The sequence below is a fragment of the Cervus elaphus genome, chromosome 28 (genome assembly GCF_910594005.1).
Source record: "Cervus elaphus chromosome 28, mCerEla1.1, whole genome shotgun sequence".
Classification (NCBI taxonomy): domain Eukaryota; kingdom Metazoa; phylum Chordata; class Mammalia; order Artiodactyla; family Cervidae; genus Cervus; species Cervus elaphus.
This window is the reverse complement of record NC_057842.1, coordinates 22,172,988-22,200,655: the sequence shown is the minus strand read 5'-3', so window position 1 is coordinate 22,200,655 and position 27,668 is coordinate 22,172,988.

The window sequence follows — 27,668 nt, the reverse complement described above, 5'->3', positions numbered from 1 at the left end:
TCCCTGGGTTTGATTGCTGGATTGGGAAGATCCTCTGGAGAAGGACACAGCAACCCACTCCAGTATTCCTGCCTGGGAAATTCACGGATAGAGGAGCCTGCCGGGCTACAGTCCATTGGGTCGCAAAGAGTCAGATGCAACTTAGCGACTAAACAAGAACAAAAGTTCAAATGCGCTCCCTTCAGAAGTGGTCTACCCATCCTGTGAATTTCCTTGGCTAGTCAGGCATCATTTCCATGTGAAAGTTTTATCAATTTTTTGTATTTAAGTGGTTTAGGTGGTCATTGCATCACTTTTCTAAACTCCGAATTTTTTAGAGTTCATTTCAGGATCTGTATCAAACTAAGTGTCCAACATGTGGTAAAAACTCACTACAGTAAGTCCCCTACATATTACCCTTCAAGTTTTGAACTTTCAAAGACAGGAACATGTGTGGGCATATCCAATCATGTAAATTAGCTCACGTGTCTGGCATACAATGTCACAGGGGCGCATCTTCTACAAGTAGTTGTACTTCTAAGTACTCTACTGTACAGAACTGTATAGAGTACACTATCAAGCCCAGGATGTCTGGAAGCAAGCATAAAAGCAGAGGTGATGAAACTTATACTGCTAAGAAATGCCAAGTGATAACGATGGAAACAAGAGTAAAAATAATTGAGAGAATGGAGTGAGGCAAAAAGATGGTAGACTTTGCTCATTCTTATAACATGAATCATTCAACCATCAGCACAATTCTAAGGAACAAGGACAAGATCAAGGAACACATGAAGTCTGCTGTGCCAGTAATGTTGACAATAATATCAAAGAAACGTGGAAAATCAAGGAGATGAAGAAACTTCTCAATGTGTGGATGCAGGATCAGCATCAGAGTTGAGTCTTGCTCAGATTCATGCTGATTCAAGAGAAAGCTAAAAGCCTCTGAAGATCTGAAGAAGAGACATGGAGAAGAATCAGACGGTGTATCCTTTAATGCCAGTCGTGGCAGGTTTTATGGGTTCAAGGCTAGAGTCAACCTTCACAATGTAAAAGTAAGTGGCAAGGTAATGAGTGCAGATATGGTAGATGCCGGGAATTTCCTGAACTGCTTCAAGAAATTATTGACAAAGGCATGTATTTACCTGAGCAGGTTTCTAGTACAGATGAGACAGGACTGCACTGGAAGAGGATGTCAGACTGAAGTTACATCAGTGAGGAGGAAAAGTTGATACCAGGCTATAAAACAGCAAAAGATAGGCTAACTCTGTTGTTTGGTGGCAATGCTTCTGGTGATATGAAGCTGAACCCTCTCTTAGTTTATCATTCAGAGAACCCAAGAGCCCTTAGAAACATAGCCAAGGGCTCTCTTCCTGTTGCGTGAAGCATAACCCCAAAGCCTGAGTTGTTGTTTAGTCACTAAGTCGTGCCTGTTTGTGACCCCATGGACTGCAGCCCGCCAGGCTCTTCTGTCCATGGGATTTCCCAGGCAAGAATACTGGAGTGGGTTGTCATTTCCTTCTCCAGGGGATCTTCCTGACCCAGGGATCAAATCAATGTCTCCTGCATTGGCAGGTGGATTCTTTACTGCTGAGCCACCAAGGAAGCCTCAAGCCCGGGTTACACAGGCAATTTTCCAGGACTGGTTTTCCACCACTTTATCCTGGGGATAGAGAAATATTACTTGGAGAAGGACATTCCATTCAACATTCTTTTGCTGTTTGACAGTGCTCTGGGCCACCTCCATCCACAGATGACTTTCATCCCAATGTCAAAATAGTGCATCTGACACCGAATACTACGTCACTTATCCAACCTATGGAGCAGGGAATTATAGTGACTTTCAAAAAATATTATTTACGTCACACTTTTTGTCAGGCAGTAAAGGTGAGTAATGAAGCAAGAACAACCTTGTGACAATTTTGGAAAAACTAAAACATCTGCAAGGCCATAAAAGACATTGACTTTGTTTGGTGTGAGGTCACGGCTGTCACCAAAGAACTTTTGCCTGAGTTTGTTCTCAATTTTCATGGAATTGAGGAGGTGGAGGAGAAGTCCAAAGAGGTCTTCAGCAACTTTGTGACCCTCAGCAAGAAGCTGGAGCTAGATCTGCCAGAGGACGACATCACTGAAGTCCTTGCTGTGAACATGAGGAGCTTATGAATGAAGACCTGATGGAATTGGAGGCCCAGAGAAAGGATGAAGAGAGACAAGAGAAAGAAGTGACTGGAGAACTGAAGAGATCCATGTTGCAGGAAATGACAAGGGGACTTTCTTTATTTGGGGAAGTGCTGTTAGATTTTGAGGCACAGAACCCAAACATAAAATGGTACAGGAAGGTTGCAGCAGCCATTCGGAATGAATCATAATATGGAGGAGGAAATGGCTACCCACTCCAGTATCCTTGCCTGGAAAATTCCACGGACAGAGGAGCCTGGCAGGCTATAGTCCGTGGGGGTCTCAAAAAGTCGGACACGACTGAATGACCCAACAACAACAACGAGGCACTTGGACACCGGGTCTGCTCTGGATGACCTGTTTTAAGAGGCATGCCAACAATCCAACAACCTCTAGATAAGTGTGTCAGGGCCATGGAAGGGTCAGGAAACCACAAAAAAAGATCAAATAAACTAGGGATGTTACACTGAAGGAAAGAAGATTTAGGGAGAAGGAAGAGCAGTCTTTAAATAACTGAAGAGCAGTGATGTGTAAGGAATTGGATTTATTCTACCTGTCTCCCGAGGGCAGAGGGGGCCCCGGCTAGTGGAACCTATAGGGAGGCAGGTAGGAGTTTCAGTTAAGAGAGAACTCCTAAATATTTGGGTCAGTCTGTAAATGGAATGAGTTATCCAGTGACTTCATGAGTCATTGAACTCAATGACCTCAAAGTCCCTTCAACTCTAAGATTTAAGGATTTATCATCTTTCAAATCTTGTCTAGTTCATGCAGAGAGATCACTACTAAACTGGTATAAACAGGCTGTCAGGGTTTTCAATGCATGTTTATCTGTATTTTGTTTTTAATTTTCATGTATTTACTTTTAGCTGTGCTGGGCCCTCACTACTGCGCACAGGCTACTCTCCAGTTGCAGGGTGTGGGCTGCTCACTGCGGTGGCTTCTCTTGTTGTAGAGCGTGGACTCGGCAGCTGTGGTGTGCGGGCTGAGTTGCCCCCGGGGCATGTGGGATCCTCCTGGACCAGGGATCAATCCCAGGCCCCTGCATTGGTAGGCAGATTCTTAACCATTGGACCACCAGGGAAGTCCTATATATATTATTTATTCATATTCTATGTATTTTATCTTCATAAAGTAAGGACTTTTCTGTATATACTGATTATAATCTGATTTTTTTCTCTGAACCCATACTGAATATTTTTCTGGATTATTACATGAGGTGCATGCTATACAACTATGCAACCAGCCCCCTATTCTGGGATGCTTACGTTGTATCCAATTTTTAAATGATTACGAATAATCATGTAATGAATCTTTCTATGTTCTCTTCAGCGAGAAGGAACTCATCTTTAAGGAGAAGAGGTCTCATGACTATATCAAGCAAACCAAGATTCAGGCCAAATAAAAGAGCTTACTCTTGTCCATGGAGAAGGAAATGGCAACCACTCCAGTATTCTTGCCTGGAAAATTCCATGGACAGAGGAGCCTGGTGGGCTACAGTCCATGGGGTCGCAGAGTCGGCCACGACTGCACACATCAGCTTGACATTTTAAAAGCATCTGATTTTCCTTAGCCTGGGAACATTTTGGGGTAGGAATTCTGGCTCTTAAATATTCTGTGCAGCAGGGAACACACCAATCATTTTGTATAATTTTATATTTTTCCATTTATAAAATTGTCCGCTTCATGTTAAAATTGCCTCAGGGTTCGAGTACAAACTAGAAAACATTTAATTAAAATATATAAAGCAGAACACTAGAATGGAAGCAAAATCAATGTTAATGACAATATGAAAATACAATAGTGATTTTTGAGAACATCAGAGAAAACCCTAGGTTAGTTTTTAAAATACAGGATATGAAGTATTTCAAATTACAGTTTCAAGTAATAAGATAAAGTACCACACGTGACCACCTTAGATACAAACTGCATTATATTTAAATAATGCTGTTTACATTCCCTATTTATTTCACTTCACAATTCTGATATAAGAGCACTGGAAGCAACACACTTAAATCAAGAGGGTTTTTTGCCCCAAGATCAAAAAGCAGATGTGGGTAGGTATGAGCATATTTGAAAGGGTTTCCTTTGGCAAATAATGATCGCTTCTTTCAATTCAAGCCCTCTTATTTTTGTGCTGTTTGATTTTGTTAGATAAGTGCTTATGGAAAATATTTTATTTGCAAATAAAAACCTTTAGCATTTTTAATGTAGGCCTAAACCCAAAGCTGAGCCAAATCTATTTTTTTCCAATAATTTTTTAAAAGTGTTTAAGGCAGGCAACCCTCATGGAAATCTCTAGAGATGTTTAAGCAAGTCTGAAGATGAGCTATGATTCAAAGTGGTGGCTGATCTAGGAAGAATACAGCTCCCCATTATTGGAGAAGGCTTTCTCAAGGCTAAGCATTCACTGAAGGATGACCAAGAAAAAGAATCACAGGTAAAACAAAAAGACGCCTGGGATGGTTTTAAAGGGAACTGTCTCAAGGCTTTAAGGCAGCCTGACCTGAATCACAGAGTCACTTTTCTTGAGGTAACTTTTTTTTTTTTTTTTTTAAGATATCTCATTGTTTGAGAATACCTGGCCCCAGAATAAGTCTTCAACAGTCCATCCCTGGCAGATAGGGGTGGTCCCTATGTTACCAAGAAAATCAGACTTTTAGTCCTTGGCCCCCAAGGTAAATTTTGTTGTAATTTCCCAAGTTAATAGAACTTGCAGATAACATTCTCTAGGGACCGGGCATCATGAGATCTGCCCAGCACCCTCCATGGAGTTCATCAAGCTGAGGATAAAGACATGTCACTGACCCTGTTCTCATTTCTTGCAGTCCAGTCATTACAGACTGTAGCCTGATCTGACAGCAGCTGAGAAGAGGGTGTTTGGGACACAGATTGTTTTGAACCTTAAAAGATTTGGAGAAAGGAAGAAGGAAGGGACAGAAATGTGAGGGAGAAGGGGAAAATGGGTGAGAGAGTGTAACTTCAGTGTGTGGTAAAGAATTAACCATACCCAAAGGGAGGTCTGGCTTTTCCCCTTGGGAGGTGACCGCTGAACCCTTGAAATGTTGTGTATGATCAGACTGATGGCCACTGTCCAACAATGTGGCTCTCGGGGGGGAAGCTTTGGGTCATGTGGTACAAGTGAGACCCCCAGAGGGGCTAGATACTGAAGTCAGCAATGTGGGTGGCCATTCAGGTCTACATAACTGAGCTCTAACAAGAACTCTGGACATGAAGCCTTGGGTGAGCTTCGCTGGTTAGCGTGCTGCAGTCCATGGGGTCCCAAAGAGCCGGACACGACCAAGCGACTAAACAACAACAATACTTTTTCCCATTGTCTCACATTGTTCCTGGGAAAGTTGACATGTTCCACACTCCAGTTGGAAACTCTGGGTTCAGACCTCTTCTGGACTCTGCCCCATGCATCTCTTCCCTTGGTTCACTTCCATCTGTATTGTTTCACTGTGATACGTTATCACCCTGGTTTAACATGGACAATAGCTTTCAGTAAGTTCTGTGAGACTTTCTGGCAAATTATTGGAACTGAAGTTGGCCTTGGGTCCCCCTATACTTGCACTTGGAGTCAGCACGAGGGTCGTTTTGTGGTCAGCTCCCTAGCTCTGCACTTGGCAACCCTGCAGCTCCCTGACATTGTTCCTTATCATGTTCCACCTGTGACCTGTCATCCCCTCTTTGGCCCCCATCCCACCAGTCTATAATCCAGCATGTCCACTGCTATATAAGATTGCCCACCAAAATATTTCTCCTTAACCTTCCATTACGCCCCCTCCAGGAGGAACCAGCTGTCCCCGTCTCGCTGCTCCCCCACTGGTTTCCCTCCCACATGGATATACCGTCTTGGGATAATTTTGTGGGGAGGGGTGATTTTTAAAAATCTTTTTATTTTGTATTGGCGTATAGAGGATGAGATGGTTGGATGGCATTGCCGACTCAATGGACATGAGTTTGGGTAAGCTCCGGGAGTTGGTGATGGACAGGGAGGCCTGGCGTGCTGCAGTCCATGGGGTCACAAAGAGTCGGACACGACTGAGTGACTGAACTGAACTGAACTGAACTGAATAGCTAATTAACAATGCTGTGACAGCTTCAGGTGGACCACAAAGGGACTCAGACACACACATACATGGATCCATTACCCCCTAAATTCCCCTTCTAGCCAGGCTATCATATAACATTGAGCAGAGTTCCCTCTGCAATACAGTAGGTTCATTTTGGTGATATACTGTCTATTCTCAGGCTGCTTCTCTTCCTTGATTGTCCTTTTCCCCTCATTCAAATCCTACCCAGATGAACATTCAAAAAGAGAGGGAGAAAAACTACGATGTCTTGGAAAGCTTGCTTGAAATCAAGGTCAATTATAAATTATACAATCAAGGTCAATTATATCTCTCCTTGGGTTCAGGAGAGATAATATTCTACAGTAGAGAGATAATATTCTCTCTACAGTAGAAGGTAAGAAAATAGAAACAATACTGGGTATCACCAGAATCCAAGCCACAAAATTCTTCATCTATTTCTGAGTGACTGTAATTTGCCGATATTTGATTCTACTAAGGAGCCTCATTATCCCAGCGAAGAATGACATGATTAGTGCTCTGTGCTCACCACTGTCTTCCTCACACCCAGGCAGCAGTAGACTGTTTGGGGCTTAAACATTCAACCTGTTCCAGGTGGATGATATTTCTGATTCGAGGGTTCTCTGTGGATTTGACTGAAACATTATTTGTCCCACTCCCAATTTTCTGAATGTATTCTTTCTCTTTGTACAGATATAAGGAATAAAGTAAAAATACAGTTATACTGCATGGCTGGTGTCTTGGACAGTAAAGAATCTGCCTATACTGCGGGAGACCTGGGTTTGATCCCTGGGTCAGGAGGATCCCCTGGAAAAGGGAATGCCTGGAGGCCTGGCGTGCTGCGATTCATGGGGTCGCAGAGTCAGACACGACTGAGCAGCTGAACTGAACTGAACTGAACCCTCTCTAGTATTTTCTCCTGGAGAATCCCCTGGACAGAGGAGCCCAGCGGGCTACAGTCTGTGGGGTCACAAAGAGTTGGACACAACTCAGCAACTAACATACACAGTTTTAACCCAATAGCACCAAAACATAGAGACATACAAATGACCTAGAACCACCACCAGCTTTTGAGTTGCTGAAAAGACCGCTCTGGTATTTCTCTGGTGACCTGTATAAGACGCACAGCCGTTTCCCTAGGGCTCAGGTGGGGCTGGTGACATCAGAGATTGGTCATTTAAAGATCAGAGGAAACATACATCTCGCCTAAAGCTGCACGCTACTACAAGTTATCCATAATGGGTTAATTATGTGATTTATGTTATAAATATAATAGTAGAGTTACAAAATTGATAATCACTCAAAAATATCCTTTTGAAACAATTCCATGTCAGACTTGCATTCAATTCTGTAGTAAATGACCTTGTACCATTTCTGTACTTGTTTGTTCACAAACAAAGAATCTGTATGACATTTAAAAAAAAGAAAAAACCCTTTTCACCTCTCTGGGGAAATAAAGTTCTTAAAATGTCATGTCCTGACTTTAGTGGGATGTTTACAGATTTTTCCTGCTGCCCATTTATCTCAATATAGACGAGGGGGTGAGACATCTGAAAAGAGTGGGTTACTCGGCCTTGGACCTACTGAGAGTTCTGGTGGTAGCCCTGCCCCTGTGTTTAGGAAAACCCCAGTTCTTCAGCTTTGGGGGTGGGGGGAAGCTTTAACACAGCATACAGTTTTCCCACCTCTTTTCATTTCAGAGCGGCTCCAAAGTTCACATGTCCTTAGGCAACTGTCAGGTTTATCAGATAATGTATGAATAGCTGTCAGGTTTTTGCTAAGCTCACCACTGCCTCAAACACAGTTCAGCTGCTCCTTTCTCTCAAGGGGAGTCTTTCTAGCATCTTTCTTTCTTCCCCCATCGACATCAGTTGCCCTCTTCATCCCCCTGCACCTGCCTAGCCTCTTCCATACCTTTGACACCCAGATAATCTTTTCTGTTTGCCTCATCTCCCCAACCTAGCAGTCCTTCATAGCAAGCCCCAGTAACCTCCTTCATCAGGAAGGCCTCTCTGCGAAAACTCCTTCTAATTTTAATTTCTCACCTCTCTGACCTCCAAAGGAACTCATATATTCACACACTCATAAAGCGTTTAGTTGGAAGGGACTTGGGAGGCTTTTCAATTCAGCCTCCCTCTGAACGCAGAACTCAGTCTGTGTCTGGACTGGGAGGAAATCACGCTGCGGCTGGCCAGTGTGCCTCTTGTCGGCTGTCCTGTTAGGCGTTTTCCCTCACACTGAGCAACGGCTGCTCCCGTCTGCCTCCGTCTGTCCTCTGCAGCAAAACCACATTCAACAAAGTCACAACGCAGCCAGAGTTTTTATTTTAAAGTAAGCAGATGAGTTCAGTATGACTCTTGAAAATCTCAGTCATCACTCAGAAATAATAGTAAATCATTTCTGAATGATGGTGTACATAGTACATCATTGAGAAAATCCATCATGGCCCGTTCTTCCCTCCATTTTGGGGACAGATTTCAACTTCTTTGGCTGAACGGAGGCTGCAGTTGTTGACTTGCAATTAAAGGTCATATATATAAAACACTTAAAAAAAAAAGAATTACCATCACATTGATAAGAGAGACTGACAAGACACATGAGACCAGTCAAAATGATGCTAGTATACATTCCTCCAGGACACACCTATTCCCTGTCATATATGATGGGGTGTATATATATATATATACATATGTGTATGTGTGTGTGTGTGTGTGTGTGTGTGTGTGTAGAGAGAAGTGGAAGTGCTAGTCACTCAGTTATGTCCGACTCCCTATGACCCCATGGACTGTAGACCGTCAGGCTTCTCTGTCCATGGGATTCTCCAGGCAAGAGTACTGGAGTGGGTAGCCATTCCCTTCTCCAGGGGATCTTCCTGACCCAAGGGGGATTCAACCTAGGGTCTCCTGCATTGAAGGCAGATTTTTACCATCTGAGCCACCAGGGAAGCTCCATACATACAAACACACACACACATATATTTAATTTCTCTTTCATTTTTTTAACTTTTTGGCCATGCCATGCAGCATGAGGGATCCTATTTCCCTGACCACGGATTGAATCCACACCCTCTGCAGTGGAAGCTGGAGTGCCAGAGAAGTCCCCAGCTTCACATACTTAACGGTAAGCCTCCCCAATTATTTGTGTTGCTTTTGCCACTTTGATGATCCTCCCTGCCTCCCACTACTCCCCAGTGCCTTTGTTCTTTTACCAGACAGCTCTGATGTTGACATTGTGAACCTTCTGGGTTTTCTGAGAAAGAATATAGCTTCACGTTTAGAAATTTTCTGGTGAAAGTGGAACAACCAAAAAAGAGAAGACATTCCGGGAGGCAGAGAGAGAGGCAAAGTATTACACCTGGAGTTCAGGCAAGAGATCAGAAATGAAAACCTAAACATTTAGAACCATGCTTAGGAAGGTGACCATCTTGGCTTCCCAACGAGATTATATACGTTCCAGAGGCAGGACTGCTCCATATATTTCTCCGAAGCCTCACATCAGAGAACAGCTCAGCAAGAACTAAACATATATGTGCTTGATTACCAGTCAATCCAAGTTCTAGGGAGCCCAGAATAAAAACACAAGTAATTTAGAAAAGAGGGTGCTACTGTTGAGCGTGTTACATTCTTATGAACAAGAGAATCACTTTCATCTCCACTGGCCTCTAGACAGGGCTTCCCAGGTGGCGCTAGTGGTAAAGAACCTGCCTGCCAATGCAGGAGACATAAGAGTCACAGGTTTGATCCCTGGATAGGGAAGATACCTAGAGAAGGGCATGGCAACCCACTCCAGTATTCTCGCCTGGAGAATCCCATGGACGGAGGAGCCTGGTGGGCTACAGTCCAGAGAGTCACAGAGTTGGTCACAACTGAGGTGACTTAGCACGCACATACACACCTCTAGGCAGGCCTGCACACATACGTGCTCCCTGCACAGTCCTTGAAAGCAGGTCTGTGCAGAATCCCTCAGATGCAGGGAAGAGGACAGGTTGCGGGGGGGTGGGTGCTCTCCACTCCGCCTCCAGCAAAGCAGCCCTGTTTTTAATCTATTCACACAGAGCCTTCTGGTAAGAATTTCTTTGACAAAAGCATTTGCAAGAAGTAGCATCTGGAAGATGACGATGAGGAAGAAGGAGAATAAGAAGGAGGGGAGAAAGAAGGGAAGAAGGAGGGGGAGGAAGAGGAGGAGGTTATAACCATCACTCCAGCCGACAGGAGAAGACCAATGTGAAAGCCATCTGGGCAAAGAAATCTCAGGCTGGGGCTGTCCAAGTCCTCATTCTCAGGGTTAATAGATAAAGGATATTCAGTCCGCCTCTTGCTTCCACTATGCTCACTTCAGTTCAGTCTCTCAGTTGTGTCCGACTGTTTGCGACCCCATGGACTGCAGCATGCCAGGCCTCCCTGTCCATCACCAACTCCCAGAGTTTACTCAAACTCATGTCCATTGAGTTGGTGATGCCATCCAACCATCTCATTCTCTGTTGTCCCCTTCTCTTCCCACCTTCAATCTTTCTCACCTTAGGGGTCTTTTGAAATAAGTCAGTTCTCTGCTCAAGGTCCATCTAGTCAAGGCTATGGTTTTCCCAGTGGTCATGTATGGATGTGAGAGTTGGACTATAAACTGAGCGCCAGAGAATTGATGCTTTTGAACTGTGATGTTGGAGAAGACTCTTGAGAGTCCTTTGGACTGCAAGGAGATCCAACGAGTCCATCCTAAAGGAGATCAGTCCTGAGTGTTCATTGGTAGGACTCATGTTGAAGCTGAAACTCCAATACTTTGGCCACCTCATGCGAAGAGTTGACTCTTTGGAAAAGACCCTGATGCTGGGAAAGATTGAGGGCAGGAGGAGAAGGGGACGACAGAGGATGAGATGGCTGGATGGCATCACTGACTCGATGGACGTGGGTTTGGGTAGACTCTGGGAGTTGGTGATGGACAGGGAGGCCCGGCATGCTGCGGTTCATGGGGCTGCAAAGAGTCAGACATGACTGAGCAATGCAACTGAACTGAATATTTTGTTGAACTCATAACATGTACCATGGGGCACCACTGAAGAAGAGGTTATAGCTCTGGCAAGTATAGCTCTGGCAAGTCTATAGCTCTGGCAACTCTCTATATATAGCTCTGGCAAGTCTAGATTTTGCACTTTGGAAAACTGAATACAATGCTTCTCTCTCCAGGGTTTGTCTCATGACAGAGAAGTCTTGATAATCTCTAGAATGTGTCTGATCTATGGCTCTGGTTCAGTGAAAAACCCAAACACTCCTTTGCAAGGGAGGATATACACATGGCAGTTGGGCTGAGTAGTGAGATGTGAAAATAGAAGTTTGAACTCTAATGAGTGGAGGCAGGACCTGGGAGCACACAGCTGGGGGTGGGTGGGGTGTGAGACCCATCCAGTGACAACTGGCAGGTAAAGCTGAAGGGGGTGGGTGTCAACTGGGGAGCCCTAAGCACCCACCCAAACAACCTGGACTTTGTTCTCTGGGTAAATCCAGCTCTGCATATAAACTCTGTGACCTCAAGGAAGCTACTGCAAAATGGGATGATAAGAAGAGGACCTACCTTCTAGGGCTGCTGTGAGAATTAAATTTGAGGAATGCAAAGCACTTAGTAAGTATACTGCTATCAGCAAAGTGAGAGGTATAATTAGGATATTGTTTGAGGGAATGGAAAGGAGCAATTAAATGTGAGCAACGTTGTTAAGATGGAATATGATGATGACTGTCTGTGAAAGATATGGTAGCCTCAAGATAACAGTGAGAAATCCCTTCTTAATGACCTAGAGAAAGTGGTGTCATTAAAAGGAACAAAGCCAGAAGCGGGATAAGCCAACTTGGAGGACTCAAATTCATGAGCTTGTTTTGGGGTTTCTAGAATGTGCTGACAAGACATTCATACGTAGCTGTCCAGAAGATAAATGGCATTACAGGAATGAAACTAAAGATCAAGGCTAGGGCTGCCTACAGAGGCCACAGGTGTTTATGTGTCAGAATCGGTGTCTGAAGTTGTGACATTGATTGAGATCACCAAGAAGAGTGTGAAGGAAAAAATGACAGAAGATAGACATTTTGGGAAGTTGAGAAAAGTCTCCCCCCCTTATTAAAAAGCTTTTTTAATTGAAGTATAGTTAATTTACAACGTTGTGTCAATTTCAAGTGTACAGCGAAGTGATTCAGTTACACATATACATATCTATTTTTTTCAGCTTCTTTTCCATTACAAGATATTGAGTATAGAGAAAAGTCCCTTTAATAACTAGTTTTTAATTGTAAAATGTTATCTTTCCAGTATAGTTTAAGAATGAGGAGGGAGAAAGGGAAAAGTCATGTGTCTCATGACTTTTAGGAACTTTTGAGCTATTATAGTAACACTTGCTCCCTGTAAATAATTCATAAATACAGGAAAGTGCAAGAGAAGGAATAGTAGTAGTCCCAAAGCCCACTATTAACATTTAAATACATTTACTTCCAGATAACTTTATTTCTGTCTCAATGAGAATTGTACTATTTTAAAAGTTTTATATCCTAGTTTTCTTTGTGTAGAAATTGTCTGATCCCCCCAAGAGAACTTTCTCCTGTCACTAAAGATTTTAAGGAAGTATCATAGTGAATGGCTGTATAGACCTTTTACACACACTTCTGAAAATGGAGAAGTCAAACATGTCATCAAGTGGGGCATAAATATTTCTATCTGAATTTGAGAGGGAAGAGGAGTAGCCAGGGCTTCCTGAGACATGACACCTCCCATCTCTATGGCAAGACTTCTAGCATCTCACTCTAAGGAAGCAACCACCCCATGAAACATTTAAGCTGGAATGAACAAGAACAGCTGCTAAAAAACCAAGGGTATTATTCACACTCAGTCATTGCCAATTAGAATTTTCTTTCTAGAAACAAGTATAATCCACCAGTGTTTGAACACCACCTCTGAAGAAAGGCATTCTTTGGCTCTTCAGCCAGTAGACTCTACCATCTTCCACATTAGTAGTAAAGACTTGATCTCAATAGGTGACTTCAGCCTGACCAAGAGCATGAGATTATCTCTCACACAATTAATAGCAATACTAGATGGAAAAAAAGTGCTTATTACCTTTTTATCAGAATCTCACAAGTTAAACAGACGATTCAGGAGAAAGGAATTTGTAAATTGTTCCCCTAAGCTCATAAATCTGAGTTATCTGCAAAGGTGTAATACATCAACTTCTCCCGTTAAGTCTCTTTATCAAAACAATTCTACTTTGTTTACTCACCAGAAAACAGAAGAAGGTGAAATTAAAACTTTGTTGGCTTGTGATAATAAAACATATAGGCCGAATGATGGGAAGATCCATAAATTCCCCTTGAACCCTGCCTCATCTGCTCAGGGGCAAGATAAATCTCTTAGCTAGCACATGTGATGGGTTCCCAAGTTATTTATGTTCAGTAGATGCTGCGGAATTGCTCAGATAATCCAAAAGACAGGTTTATCAAAAGAAGGAGAGAAAAAAATTATTTCCAAAATGAATTTAGAATCTAAGTAAAATGATCTCTCTCCATTTTCTTTTATGTTTTTCAGGATTCATGTAGTTTGTATAGACAAGAGGCAGACTCTTGCAGAGAATGGAATATATCGGCCTTTTGACTGAAGCATCAAGTTGGCTTACAATCAAGGTATTTTTTAGATAATAACGTATTCGCTATTGAAATTCCAATTAAAACACAAGATTTCAGAATGACATATAAAGCAAAAGAAAATTGAAAACTTCAGCAAAAAGCTTTATTTCAAAGGAGATTAATATCTCATGTTCCTGCTTTTTTGCCATGAGAAGAACACCCTTTGTTTAGCTGTTGGTCTAGGGAGAATGACAGGCTCTTGGAGCTGACCTGAGCCCAACCTGTAGTGTGAGGCAACTCTAAGCAATCCACAGGTGTGGAGTGAGAAATGAATGCTTATTGCTTTATGCTATTGAAATTTTATGGTTGTTTGTTACACAGTGTTATTGCAGCAATGGCTGACTGATACAAAACATATTTAAACAGTACTATAAAGTGCCATATGTTCATTCGGTATTTTAATCCTCACAACAACCCTATAAGGTAAGTACTAGTATCATCACTATTTATGGTTAGGAAGCTGAGGCATAGAAGTTAATGAATTTACCTGATGCTCCATAGCAAACAAGGGGTGGCAGATTAGAACGCAAGCCACCCAGCCCAGAGTCTGAGAGTGCAACAGCTGCCTCTTATCACAAACTGCTGATGCTTCCATCCACCACCTTTGAAAAGTTTTTCACTCACCTGAAGCTAATTATAAGAAAATTCATCATTGATTCAAATATCTAAATATATTAAACATTTTCTAAGTCTAATATTTTTGTAAAATGTGAGTTGAATGGGGCTTTTCCTTCCATTTAGTTTTGTATACCTTTGGATGAATCACTTACTGCTCAAATGAGACAGAGTTCAGATAGAGAAAATCTTGTTCCCATAAGTAAGAAAGAATCTGTTACAGCAATGTCACTCAATTTCTTGAATTCCATTTGAGTTGCATGCCCAAAACAGAATAATTTATTTTACTATATCTTTATTTTTTGGCCACATTGCATGCATGCAGGATCCTAGCTTCCCAGCAAGGGATCGGACCCACACCCCTGCATTGGAAGTACAGAATCTTAACCACTGGACTGACAGGGAAGCACCTATGTAGTAATTTGTAACACAATATTGTTTTAATGTTTTTACATACTGTGTATCTTCTACTTATCTTTCTACATCCAAGTCATCCTCTTCAACCCCAACTTGTGTCTGGAGGCTGACCTGTCCAGACTACATCAACATGCTTTCTTGCCCTCTTGTTTCCAGTTGGGTTTGGCCAGTGAAGATCTTTTGGCAGGAGATGATGGGAAGAGAAGGCGATCTATTCTCCTGGCTCCTTCCCTGTTAAGTTCTCTCTCCCTTCAGGGTGACCCTTGTGACTATTTCCTTGTGAGTTCTGGGCAACTCTCCATCCTCTTATCCCTTCAGGTCCAAAGACAGTAACAACTTTCCTGTTACTATCCCTAGGGCACTGTACTATTTGGGGGGGGGGAGGTGGTTTCTCTATATCCTACTCATACTTGTCAATAGCCCATTTAGTAAATCTTCCTGGAATTATTCTCCTAATGTGCATATACCATATATTCCTTGCCATGTGACCATGGGTGGTTGCCATGGCTCATCCAAAGTATTAGCAGACAACACAGTTATGTTCTTCTATAAGTTTTTTTGAAAGAAAAGAATTATATACCACTTAACCAGCAAAAGGACTTGTTAGACCTGAACTGTCCAGTACAGTAGTCACTAGTCACATCTGGTGAAATTTAAATTAATTAAAATTGGTATTTAAAATTTAATTCCTCAGTTACATAAACCAGATTTCAAGTGCTCAAAATTTAAATATGGTTGATTGCTACAGCATCAGAGAGTGCTTCTATCATTGCAGAAGGCAATATGCTAGACAATTGTGAAATGGTGATTATAAAACTAAAAATATATATTGGGACATTTACAGTTTCTAGAAAAACTCATTTACAAGATGAAAAATTATTTTTCTTATATTTGTTGACCTATAAAATCATTCAACTCAAAAAACATTTTTATAATAAAAATTTTCTGAAGATTAATAAATAATAATGTATATCAACATAGATCAAGAAATTTTGGGAATAGAACCTGGTATCAAATTGGACAAGACTTGGAGAGTCTTTGCAGGAGCTAACTAAGGTTTACATGTGGAAGTGATGTAAACGTTAGTAGCCTGAGGGCAGACTGTAGTGGGCTTGTCTGCAACTAGAGCCAATGATAACTCATCTCATCCCTGTATGCCTGTTTCACTTCTCTGACCAAGAAGGCAGGTCTGTCTCCCCACACCTTGGATCTGCACTGGACTTGTGATTCACTTTGACAAGTTGAATGCAGCAGAAATGATAGTTTGGGATTTCTGAACCCAGGCCTTCAAAGTTTGTATAGCTTCTGTTTTCTATTACAGGGGGAACCAGAGGACATTTAAGGAATCCTTGTAAAGAGAGGCCATGTGGAGAAATAGAGGCTTTGGAGTAGAAGAGTCCATGAGGAGAGAGGAAGGAAATGAGAGAGACAGAGAGAGCCAGAGAGTGAGACCTAGCCAGACCCCAGTCATTTCAAGCAACCAGTTAAGAAACCAAACATGTGAGGAGGGCTATCACAGATTCTGCAACCAACACCACATGATGCAGAAGTGAACTTTCCCTTCTGAGTGCTATCTGAATTCCTGAACAACAGAATTGTGAGGATTAAATAGTTGTGTGTGTGTGTGTGTGTGTGCATGTTCAGTAATGTCTGACTCTTTGCAAACACATGGATTGTGGTTCAGCCATCAGGCTCCTCTGTCCATGGAATTTTCTAAGGAAGAATACTGGAGTAGGCTGCCATTTCCTTCTCCAGGGCATTTTCCCAATGCAGGGATCGAAACTGCATCTCCTGTGTCTACTGCATTGGCAGGTGGATTCTTTACCGTGGCACCACCTGTAAGCCTATTAAATAGTTATTTTAAGTCAATTAGTATTGGGAAGGTTTGTTATGCAGGACCACCCAGTTTCTTTTTTTTTTGCATTTATTTGACATGCACTTGAATATTACTTCCCATGTGTTACAGACTGATGTTTGCATCCATTCCCTCAATTCATATGTTGAAGCCTTAACCCCTCAGTGTGACCATATTTGAAGCTAGGACCTCTAAGGAAGTAATTAAAGTTAAATGAGGTCATGTGGGTGGGCTGTTATCCAATAGAATTAGTATTCTTTTAAGAAGAGACACCACATGAGCACAGAAGAAAAGCTATGTGAGGGTGTTGGGAGGAGGTGGCCTGGAAGAGAGGTCTCACGAGGAAGCAAACACAGCTGGCACCTTGATCTTGGATACCCCAGCCTTTAGTACTTCAAGAAATAAACTTCTGTTGTTTAAGCCTAAGTCTATGGTTTTGTTGTGGCAGCCTAAGCAGACTAAGATACCACACTTGCCACCTTGTTTGTTTTATCAGGAAAGCTCTGCATGCTGTCTTTGATGGGTGAGTGTTAGTTATGTCCATGTGAAAGGGTTAACAAAAGAGGGAATAGGCTGTTGCTGGCCACCCTTCAGATCTAACCCATGTCAAAGCAACAGCTCTTCTCTGCACACACCTGTCAGAAGTCGGAAGTACAAAGTAGAGGTCTACCAAACCCATTCCAGGTGACTTTCATTCAACTCTTGGTAATAATATTGAGGTAAATATTAAAATATCCAGGACAAATGCTAAACTGGATGGGATGTTGAGGCCATCATCCAATATTCTGCCAAACTAAAAGCCTTCAGTCTCTCAGTTTTTAGTAAATATACCTTGATACTATATCAAGACTTTAACCAATTGATGGTTAGTTACACCTGTTATACTCTCTTTAGGGGCGTCTCATTTGTGGAGCTGGATCTGAACCAAACCTGGTAAAAACAAATCTCATGAAACTGGAGACTGAAATGATTTTTTCTTTGCCCACAAACAAAGGCCTATTTTATGCCAATTTCAATATTCTAGGCTGACTCGAAGGACCTTAAAAAGGCATGACAGATGGCTGTAAAGACAGACAGTTGAGAATGATTACATATGGACTGTTTAGGAATTTCATTTCCTGGATGAAAATTACTAAGTTTATGATTACACACTTGACAGTATTAAAATATCAACATTTGAGTGGAAAGAACTAATCCTTATTAAATAAAGATGACTGTCTAAAGTTCAGATTATTACATTGTAGATTGCGCTTTGAGAATATTTTGTCATATACCTAAGTAGATGCTCTACTTTAAAGAGTGCAATTTACTCTTCAGGGAATTAACAGCAAAGAGAAAGTATTCAATCCCTAGAAATTGTAGAGTTTACAAAAAGTGAATAAAATGTTTGTTGTTAAGTGCATTATCTATAGAAGAGCAATGTGAATCACATAAATAAGTGGAATGAATGATGAGTGTCAATGAGGAGGAAATTTGTGCTTATGTTAAAAAAAATTTCTGTTATCATCTTAAAAAATTTTATGCAAGTAAACATGGACATTTTTATCTCTTCTTCCTTAAAATCATGCAAAATATGCAACTGAGACACAGGTCAAGACACAGGTTAACAACATGAATCACCAAGCTCATTCTCACTGTGAATTGTCAACAGGCAGACAGAACACATTTCTTAGCTGATTGTAAATTCCCGGCATGCTTTTCATAGTTCAATATTCTAATTCCATGATAAACAGATAAAAACTTTTGATGAAAAAAATCATTTCATAAATCTGTCACCTGCATGAAATGAGGCATCTAGACCCTAGATATTTCTTACTGATGATGATTTTTTTTTCCTGTGCTATTTTTTTATATGTTAAGTAGTGAGAGGTTTTTCTACCCTGAAAGAATGCAACGTGGCTGGATTCAAGAAGAAGGAAGACAAGAAGTGTGTTCTTGTTGGGTGAAGTGAGAGAAAGAGGGTAGTGAGCAGAGGAGATGGGTGTCTGTGGGCGGATGGGATTAGGACGCGGTTCACACAGTGGTGAGGGTCTGGAGCCTTTAAAGCTCCACACAGTAGGGCTCTTAGGGCCATTGCCATGTACACTATAATCACATATGCTTATATGACGAGCACTGCCTTTCATTGTTGTACATTTGGTAATCAAGCCCTTTTTAATTGGTTTATCCATAATGGATTTACATGCATTGTTATAGCCTGAAGTGTTGATGTACTCATTTCTGCCCAGGAAGCCAAGAGTATTTCATGTGATTCTTATTTTTGTGACTTTCAGTAGGATAAGAATTCAAATTTACGCATTTTACATCATCTGTCTGTGCTTTCCCTATGTGCTTAAACGCTTACATATTTTTTGAATCCAGGCAGAACTCACCTGATTTAATGATGCCAATCTGTTATTTTCAAGAATTTGATTTCAAAAATCCCCCTTTCCCTATGAATATCATGTGTCTGTGGCTTTAATTTAAGAATAGTTTCAGAAATTTTATAATTTTATGAGAGACAATTTAAACAGGCTTACTGAGTTTTTTTTCTTACTCTGTAACAAAGCTTCATAATAAAGATCATTATTTTGCAGATTAATATTTTGGGCAAATTCTAAAATGCATTTCTAGTGATGATTTCCACACTTCGTCACGAGTAGAAAGCAATCTGCTTCTGTTTTTCTGGAACTAGAAGTGGATAGTACAGTGATAAAACTTCTTATTCAAAACACCATTACGGCTCCATATTAAAAACACTTTTGCTTAAATAATTAACATTTTTTGCTTATCCATAAAGAAGCCACATGAGAAAGGGAAAAAAAAGTTTTCCCAGATGGTTCTTTTTTTCGTTAATATTACTAACCCAGACATCAAACACAAACAATAAGGTGTTGAAATGTATAATATGAGCCAAAATATCAAAGCCTTGAATGTTTAAAGGACTTTGCAGTTTTAAGAGGACAGCTGGGTATGCATGGGAAGTCAGCTTGGCTACGCCTCTCACCTCTCTTATGTTTCCCTCTTCTCTACAGTCATTATGTGAACAGCTTCCTTCTTGTGAAAATGGAGGAAGATCACTGTTCAACCATTACCGAACTTGGGAAAGACACAGACATGTTTATCTGTTGTAAAGGAAAAAACAAAACCCAACCTAGAGTCAGTTATTTTTGTTTGCCTGGTATCCATTTATTTTTTTTTTCCTAGTAAAATAACCCATATGTGGGGGGAGAACCACCACTTTTCCAGTCTTATCCAAGTGACAGTAGTAACTTCAGGGCTAAGCTGTGATCCAGGTTGGCTGATCAGAGATTCAAACTTCTCAGCCACTGTGATTGGTTCAGGAAGGGCACATGCTCCAAATTGGGCCAATGAAATAAATCTGGGGACTTTTATAGACTAGTTAGGAAAAGAAAAAAGTTATCTTGACCAGGAACTGCCAGAATTACCACATGGCGATAACATCCAAAAGGAAACGATCTGAGATATGGCAGAGGGAGATGGGGAGATGGAGAAGGGGGAAAGAAGAAGGGAAAGGGGATAAAGACCTGGTTTGGCGTATTTTAATCACATGAACCAAGAATTCATTCATTGCTTAGGTCAGTATGAGTTTCTCTGTCACTTGCACCTGAATGAGTTCTAACACAAAATCTATCCAGCTACAATCATGTTCAAATGGGGCAGTTTATAGTGAGCTATCACCTCACATAAATCAGAATGGTCATCATCAAAAAGTCTACAAATAACAAATGCTGGAGAGGGTGTGGAGGAAAGGGAATCCTTATACTGTTGGTGGGAATGCAAATTGGTGAAGCCACTATGGAAAACAGTATGGAGGCTTCTTAAACAACTAAAATTATAGTTACCATAAGATCCAGCAATCCCATCCTGGGCATGTGTCTGGAGAAAACCACAATTCTAAAAGATATGCGCACCCCAATGCACACAGCAGCACCATTCGCAGCAGCCAAGACATAGAAGCAACCTAAATGTCCATCAGCAGAGGAATGGAAAAAGATGGAGCACACTTTTACATTGGAATATTACTCAGCCATAAAAAGAATAAAATAACACCATTTGCAGCAACATAGATGGACCTAGAGATTATCATACTAAGTCAAGTAAGCAAAGACAAATATCACATGATACTGCTTATATGCAGATTTAAAAAGTGATAAAAAGGAAGTTGTATGCAAAACTGACGTAGATCCACAGATAGAGAAAACAAATTATGGTTACCAAAGGGGAAAGGAGAGGAGGGATAAATTAAGAGTTTGGGATGAACATACACACTCTACTATACATAAACAAGATAAACAACAAGGACCTACTGTATAGCACAGGGATCTCTGCTCAAGATTCTGTAATAACCTAAATGGGAAAAGAATTTGGACAAGAATAGATATATGTATATGTGTAACTGAATCACTTTGCTGTATATACCTGGAACTAACACATTACAAATCAACAGAATGTCAACTTTTAAAAAATGGAGCAATTTATCAGATGTGAAGACCTTCTATGTGCCAGACACTGTGCTGGTCCCCAGGGACACTCAAGGATCAATAAGGTAGGGCTTCGCTGTACAAGGATGCTGCCCCAAAACACTCGAACTTTTTCCCAACCTCCCAGTGACCATTATGAAATCTCTGTCTTTTTCCAAGCAAGATGTCTTTTTATAAAGATTTTTGCAAGTAAGGGGAAAAAGCTAGGGGAGAGACTCCTGATTGTGTGTGTCACTATAAGGTAAACATGTTTCTTAAATCCTAGAGAAATAGCTAGTGCTTAAAAACATTTTTTTTTGGACTTGAAGAAGGGTCATTATTATCTAAATGATAGCCTTAGGCAGCAGTCCTTGAAGAGGATCGAAGACAGTTAATAGAACTACCCAGTTGAAGTTTTAGTTACATATTCATTCTAATGAGTTATCAGATGATCAGTAAAATACTAAATTACACTGCTAGGTACTCAACTACACATATTATATATATATACATATATATTATTTTTTTGTGGAGGGACAAATATTTTAGATTGCTCCTAACTTATACATGAAGAGTTTTATCTGCTTATGATTTCTCTTCACTATTTCAGTAAGATCCCTATGTCTACCAAATATACACATACCTCGTATCAGTGGAAAAGGATGATGATCATCATACTCTAAGATAAATTTTACATTTTAAAGACTCATGACTCAAACATTTTACTTTATTTTATTTAATTTGGCTCAAACATTTTAAAAGAGCATGTTATCCATTCTTTTTATTGGAGGAAATAGAGCAGCAGAGATGGCCAGTCATGAATAGTCCTCAATGGGCTCAATGAAGTCATGTACACAGAAGTATTCATAATTCAGTGAGGTGAGGAAATAACATCATTTAGAGACTAATAATGAGTGGATCGTCTCACTGCTCCAAGTCAGAGGTTGTCAAGACCTGTGTCCAGCTGTAAGATGACACCTGAACACGGGACATCCCCTTCCACCCTCTGCTACGAAGCTGGGCGGACAGGGCGGCCCACTGGGGGCACTCTCACCGTCTCTCTTCTGTGCAGGGCTCCCTGGGGAGCAGCGAGCCATGCTTCTTCCTCCAGAGATTCAGCCTCGGGTGTCCCACCAGCGACACAAGCTGGACATCAAGGCCTTTAGGGATCAGCTCTGCCGGATCACACCCTCAACCCATTTCCTCCCAGGACACACCCACAGTGCTGGGGTTACTGGTGCAAAGAGGTTCTAGGATAGGCTGTGCCCTGAATTCAGCATTAGTGTTCTGCGCAGCTGATTAAAGCCTTGGCATGGAACCAGGGTCACAACTGCAAACTCTCCAGGCTTACGGCAGACTGTATCTCAGGACTTCATGGCTCTTGCTGGCCATCTGGCCTCTACTAGGGCTTTTGAGTCCCATCAGGCCACTTTGACCACTCTGACCCTGAGAGTGGAGGAGTCAGTTGGATGCTGACAGCTATGAGAACCCCATCGACCTACAGAGCCAGAGCCTGGGGCCCGACCCCACAAGCACCCAGCTATCTCTTCCCTCAGCACCTGGATGCTATTTACTTTACATTTATATCACACAAGGGACTATCTGGGAATTTTTTCTCCCCCAAAATGAAACCAGTTTCCAAAGGCAAGCTGACATTTTCATCATTAGAAACAGAGAATTACCAATGATTTTTAAGTAAACTGTTTCCACTTTAAAAGCAAACAGGACTTCCTTAGTGGTACAGTGGATGGGAGTCTGCCTGCCAATGCAGGGGACATGGGTTTGATCCCTCCTGATCAGGGAAGATTTCACATGCCACAGAGCAACTAAGCGTGTGCACCACAACTCCTAAGCCCACATTCTGGAACCTGTGAGCCACAACTACGGAGCCCGTGTGCTGCAACTACTGAAGCCCATGTGCCCTGGGGCCTGGGTTCTGCAGCAAGAGGAGCCACTGAAATGAGGAGCCCATGCTTCGCAACCAAGAGTAGCCCCAACTTGCCACAACTAGAGAAAAGCCCAAGTGCAACAATGAAGATCCAGAGAAACCAAAAATAATTTAAAAAATCAAATTGTATACCCCATGTATTATACATTTTAAAAGGAATCAGGCAGAGTCAAATACCTTTAATATTGAAACTATGATGAACACAGGTCTTGAATAATTAAGAAGCACTCTCAACACTTCCTGAGATCATTCTAGAAGCACAGAAATCCCAATTAGCAGAGCATCTCAATGAATAGCCGTCTGTGGGGTTGCATAGGGTTGGACATGACTGAAGCGACTTAGCAGCAGCAGCAGCTCAATAAATAGAAGTTTAACCATAAGATCATTTGTTCTACTTACCATGTATTCTCATGCAATCAAAGGATTTAAGAATTTTATAAAGTCTTCATCACGTTAGCCCTAGGGGAACCTTAATATTAAGTTGAAAAGAACACCATTGTCATGACCACCACAGCATACATCTGACACTCCCCCCCACTATCAATGTTTTCCCAGATAATGTCTGAACTCCCTGTCTCCATCACTGTGAGTACTGGGAGGGCAATAACGTAAAAAAGAACAACTTGGGGAATGCACAAGCGTGAAACTGAGATTTATGAGCTAAGTTCAGGAAGAGTGCTTTTGGCTGGAGCTGTGGTAGAATTCTAGTTGGGCTTTGTTTAGGCAACTCAGGTTCTCTGACCTGCCCATTGGCAGAAGGGAGTGAGCATCACCTGGACGCACTGTGATCTTCTCAGACATCTCTGTGGCTATGTGCTAGGTTTCTCACTGATCATCTTCTGACATGGCACCTTCTTTTTTAGTGATAGATACATATATTAGGGGCTTCCCTGATAGCTCAGCTGGTAAAGAATCTGCCTGCATATATTAGCGTCACCTACTAGGGTCTTTTCTTTTTTTTATCAACTTCGGGTCTGTTTTTTATTTTTATTTTTTTAAGATGATCTTGACTATGTTTCTTCTTGTATAGAAGGATCTCTAATAACGAGTTAAGACATAACAGATTTTGGAGTCAGACTAATGGACTCCAAACCCTGCTCTGCTGCTTACTTGCTCTATGACCCTGGGTAAGTTAAATAACCTCTCCATCTGTTTGTGTCTTCTTTGATTTCTTTCATCAGCATCTTAGAGTTTTCAGAGTACAGGTTTCTTGTTTCCTTAAAAGGTTTATTTCTTGGTATTTTATTCTTTTTGATGCAATCATAAATCGCATTGCTTCTTGAACTTTCTCCTTCTGATCTTTCATTGTTAGTGTATAAAAAATGCAACAGTTTTCTGTGTATTTATTTTGTAGCCTGCAATGTTATCAAATGTTATAAAAAATATACATATATATAATGGAATCACTTCATTGATGAGCTCTAGTATGTCTCTGGTAAATAACCTCTCATGCCTTAGTTTTCTCATCAGTAAAATGAAGTCAATAATAAAATGTCCTTCATAAGCTTGCTTTGAGGATTTAAACGAATAAATACAGGTGCTGGCAAACTTCTTTTGTGAAGAGTCAGTTGATAAAGAGGTTAGATTTCACAGGACATATAGTCTCTGTTGTAACTACTCAAACATGCCACTGAAGAGTGAATGCAGCTATAGGCAATATGTGTATGATTTGGTGTGGCTGTGTTCCAATAAAACTTTATTTCTAACAATAGACAATGGGCTGAATTTGGCTTGCAGGACATAGTTTTCCAGATGCTGGGATACTGGTGCACCAATACTTAGGCCCCTTGTAAGAACTCAATAAATACTAGATTTTTATCATGACGATCATCATATATACTGTCACTGAATCCACAAATGACTATAAACCTATTGTATGCTAATTTTACAGTGTAGCTGTCAGAGTGTTGCATGGGCTTCACTGTGTAATCTAAGCATTTCCTAAACTAAGGGTCTCAAATCTTCCACTAGAGTCCTTCTATTGGAGGATGACAGTGAACTCCTCTCTTTCCTGGTTCTGTTAGTGGCAATAGCTCTAAAAGCAAAACATGTCTAACAAGTGTCATATTTAATCTTTTTTTTTTTAATCTTAAAAATTCACATGACTTGTATTTTACTTCATAGTATATTTATGTTTCTTTCAATACAAAAAATGGTGATTTAAATCATTCACCATTTGGTAAAACTGAACATGCTTGCCAATCCTCTGCTGGTTTTTCATGACATGTATACCAGTTTCAAATCAGGAAAGGAGTACATCAAGGCTGTATATTGTCACCCTGCTTATTTAACTTATATGCAGAGTACATCATGAGAAATGCCAGGCTGGATGAAGCACAAGCTGGAACCAAGATTGCCGGGAGAAATATCAATAACCTCAGATATGCAGATGACACCACTTTTATGGCAGAAAGCAAAGAAGAACTAAAGAGCCTCTTGATGAAAGTGAAAGAGGAAAGTTGAAAAGTTGGCTTAGAATTCAACATTCAGAAAACTTAGATCATGGCATCCGGTCCTATCACTTCATGGGAAATAGATGGAGAAACAATGGAAACAGTGACAAACTTTATATTTGGGGGCTCCAAAATCACTGCAGATGGTGACTGCAGCCATGAAATTAAAAGACATTTGCTCCTTGGAAGGAAAGTTATGACCAACCTAGACAGCATACTAAAAAGCAGAGATATTACTTTGCCAACAAAGGTCCGTCTAGTCAAAGCTATGGTTTTTCCAGTGGTCATGTATGGATGTGAGAGTTAGACTATACAGAAAGCTGAGTGCCGAAGAATTGATGCTTTTGAACTGTGGTGTTGGAGAAGGCTCTTGAGAGTCCCTTGGACTGCAAGGAGAACAAACCAGTCCATCCTAAAGGAAATCAGTCCTGAATGAACATTGGAAGGACTGATGGTGAAGCTGAAACTCCAATACTTTGGCCAGCTGATATGAAGAACTGACTCATCTGAAAAGACCCTGATGCTGGGAGGGGTTGGGGGCAGGAGGAGAGGGGGTGACAGAGGATGAGATGGTTGGATGGTATCACTGACTCAAAGGACATGAGTTTGAGTAAGCTCCAGGAGTTGGTGATGGACAGAGAAGCCTGGCATACTGTAGTCCATGGGGTCACAAAGAGTCAGACATGACTGAGTGACTGAACTGAACTGATACCAGTTTCAGAAACATGGCCTATGAAAACAGAAATTTAAATTTTGACATAGATAATCAATCTCCTTAGTGATGAAGACTCTTAGCTTTCTGTATGGCTATTACATCTTTCTCAAACACAGAGAGGAAATAAAGTGAGGAAACATGGACATTAAGGAGTCCACTGACAAATGTAGGGAACACCAGACCTTGCCTCCAACATGGAAGGTGACAAAGTGCATTTCTTGGCCCCTGCAGCTCTGACCTCACAGCTCAGGAACGCTGATGACACCCAGGAAATTGACATGTGCCCATCAGGCCATGACTGATAGAAACTGGCTCAAGCTGATCTAAGAAAGTCCTGAAAAGTAAAACAACAGACAGAAAAATTTGTGTGTAAGAGAGATCATTGTTAAGTTGAGCCATATTAAATTTTCAAGATTTGGCCATTTTGAAGTATAAAAACTGTGGCTAGGAAGTCCTAGCCACAGCATTCAGAGAAGAAAGAGAAATAAAAGGAATCCAAACTGGAAAAGAAGCAAAACTGTCACTGTTTGTAGATGACATGATACTATACATAGAGAAGTCTTAGAGATGCTACCAGAAAAAACTACTAGATCTACTACTAGAGCTCATCACTGAATTTGGTAAATTTGCAGGATGGAGAATTAATACACAGAAATCTTTTAAACTTCTCTACACTAACAACAAAAGATCAGAATGAGATATTAAGGAAACAATCCTATTAACCATCACATCAAAAAGAATAAAATATCTAGGAATAAACCTACGTAAGGAGGCAAAATACTTGTATCCAAAAACTGTAAGACATTGATGAAAGAAACCTAAGACAACACAGACAGAAAGATATACTGTAATCTTGGATTGGAAGAATCAAAACTGTTAAAATGACTATACTACTCAAGGCGATCTACATATTCAACGCAATCCCTACCAAATTACCAATCACATTTTTCACAGAACTATAACAATTTTTTTTAAATTTGTATGGAAACACAAAAGGCCCTGAATAGCCAAAACAATCTTGAGAAAGAAAAACAAGAGTGGGAAGAATCAGACTCCCTGACTCCAGACTATATTACAAAGTTACTGTAATTGAAACAGTATGGTACTGTCACAAAAACAGATGTACAGATGAATAGAACAAGATAGAAAGCCCAGAACTAAATCTGCATACCTATCGTCAATTAATCTATGACAAAGAATATACAATGCAGAAAAGATAATCTTTTCAACAAGTAGTGCAGGGAAAACTGGAAAGCTATATGTAACACAATGAAAATAAAATATTCTTTAAAATCATAC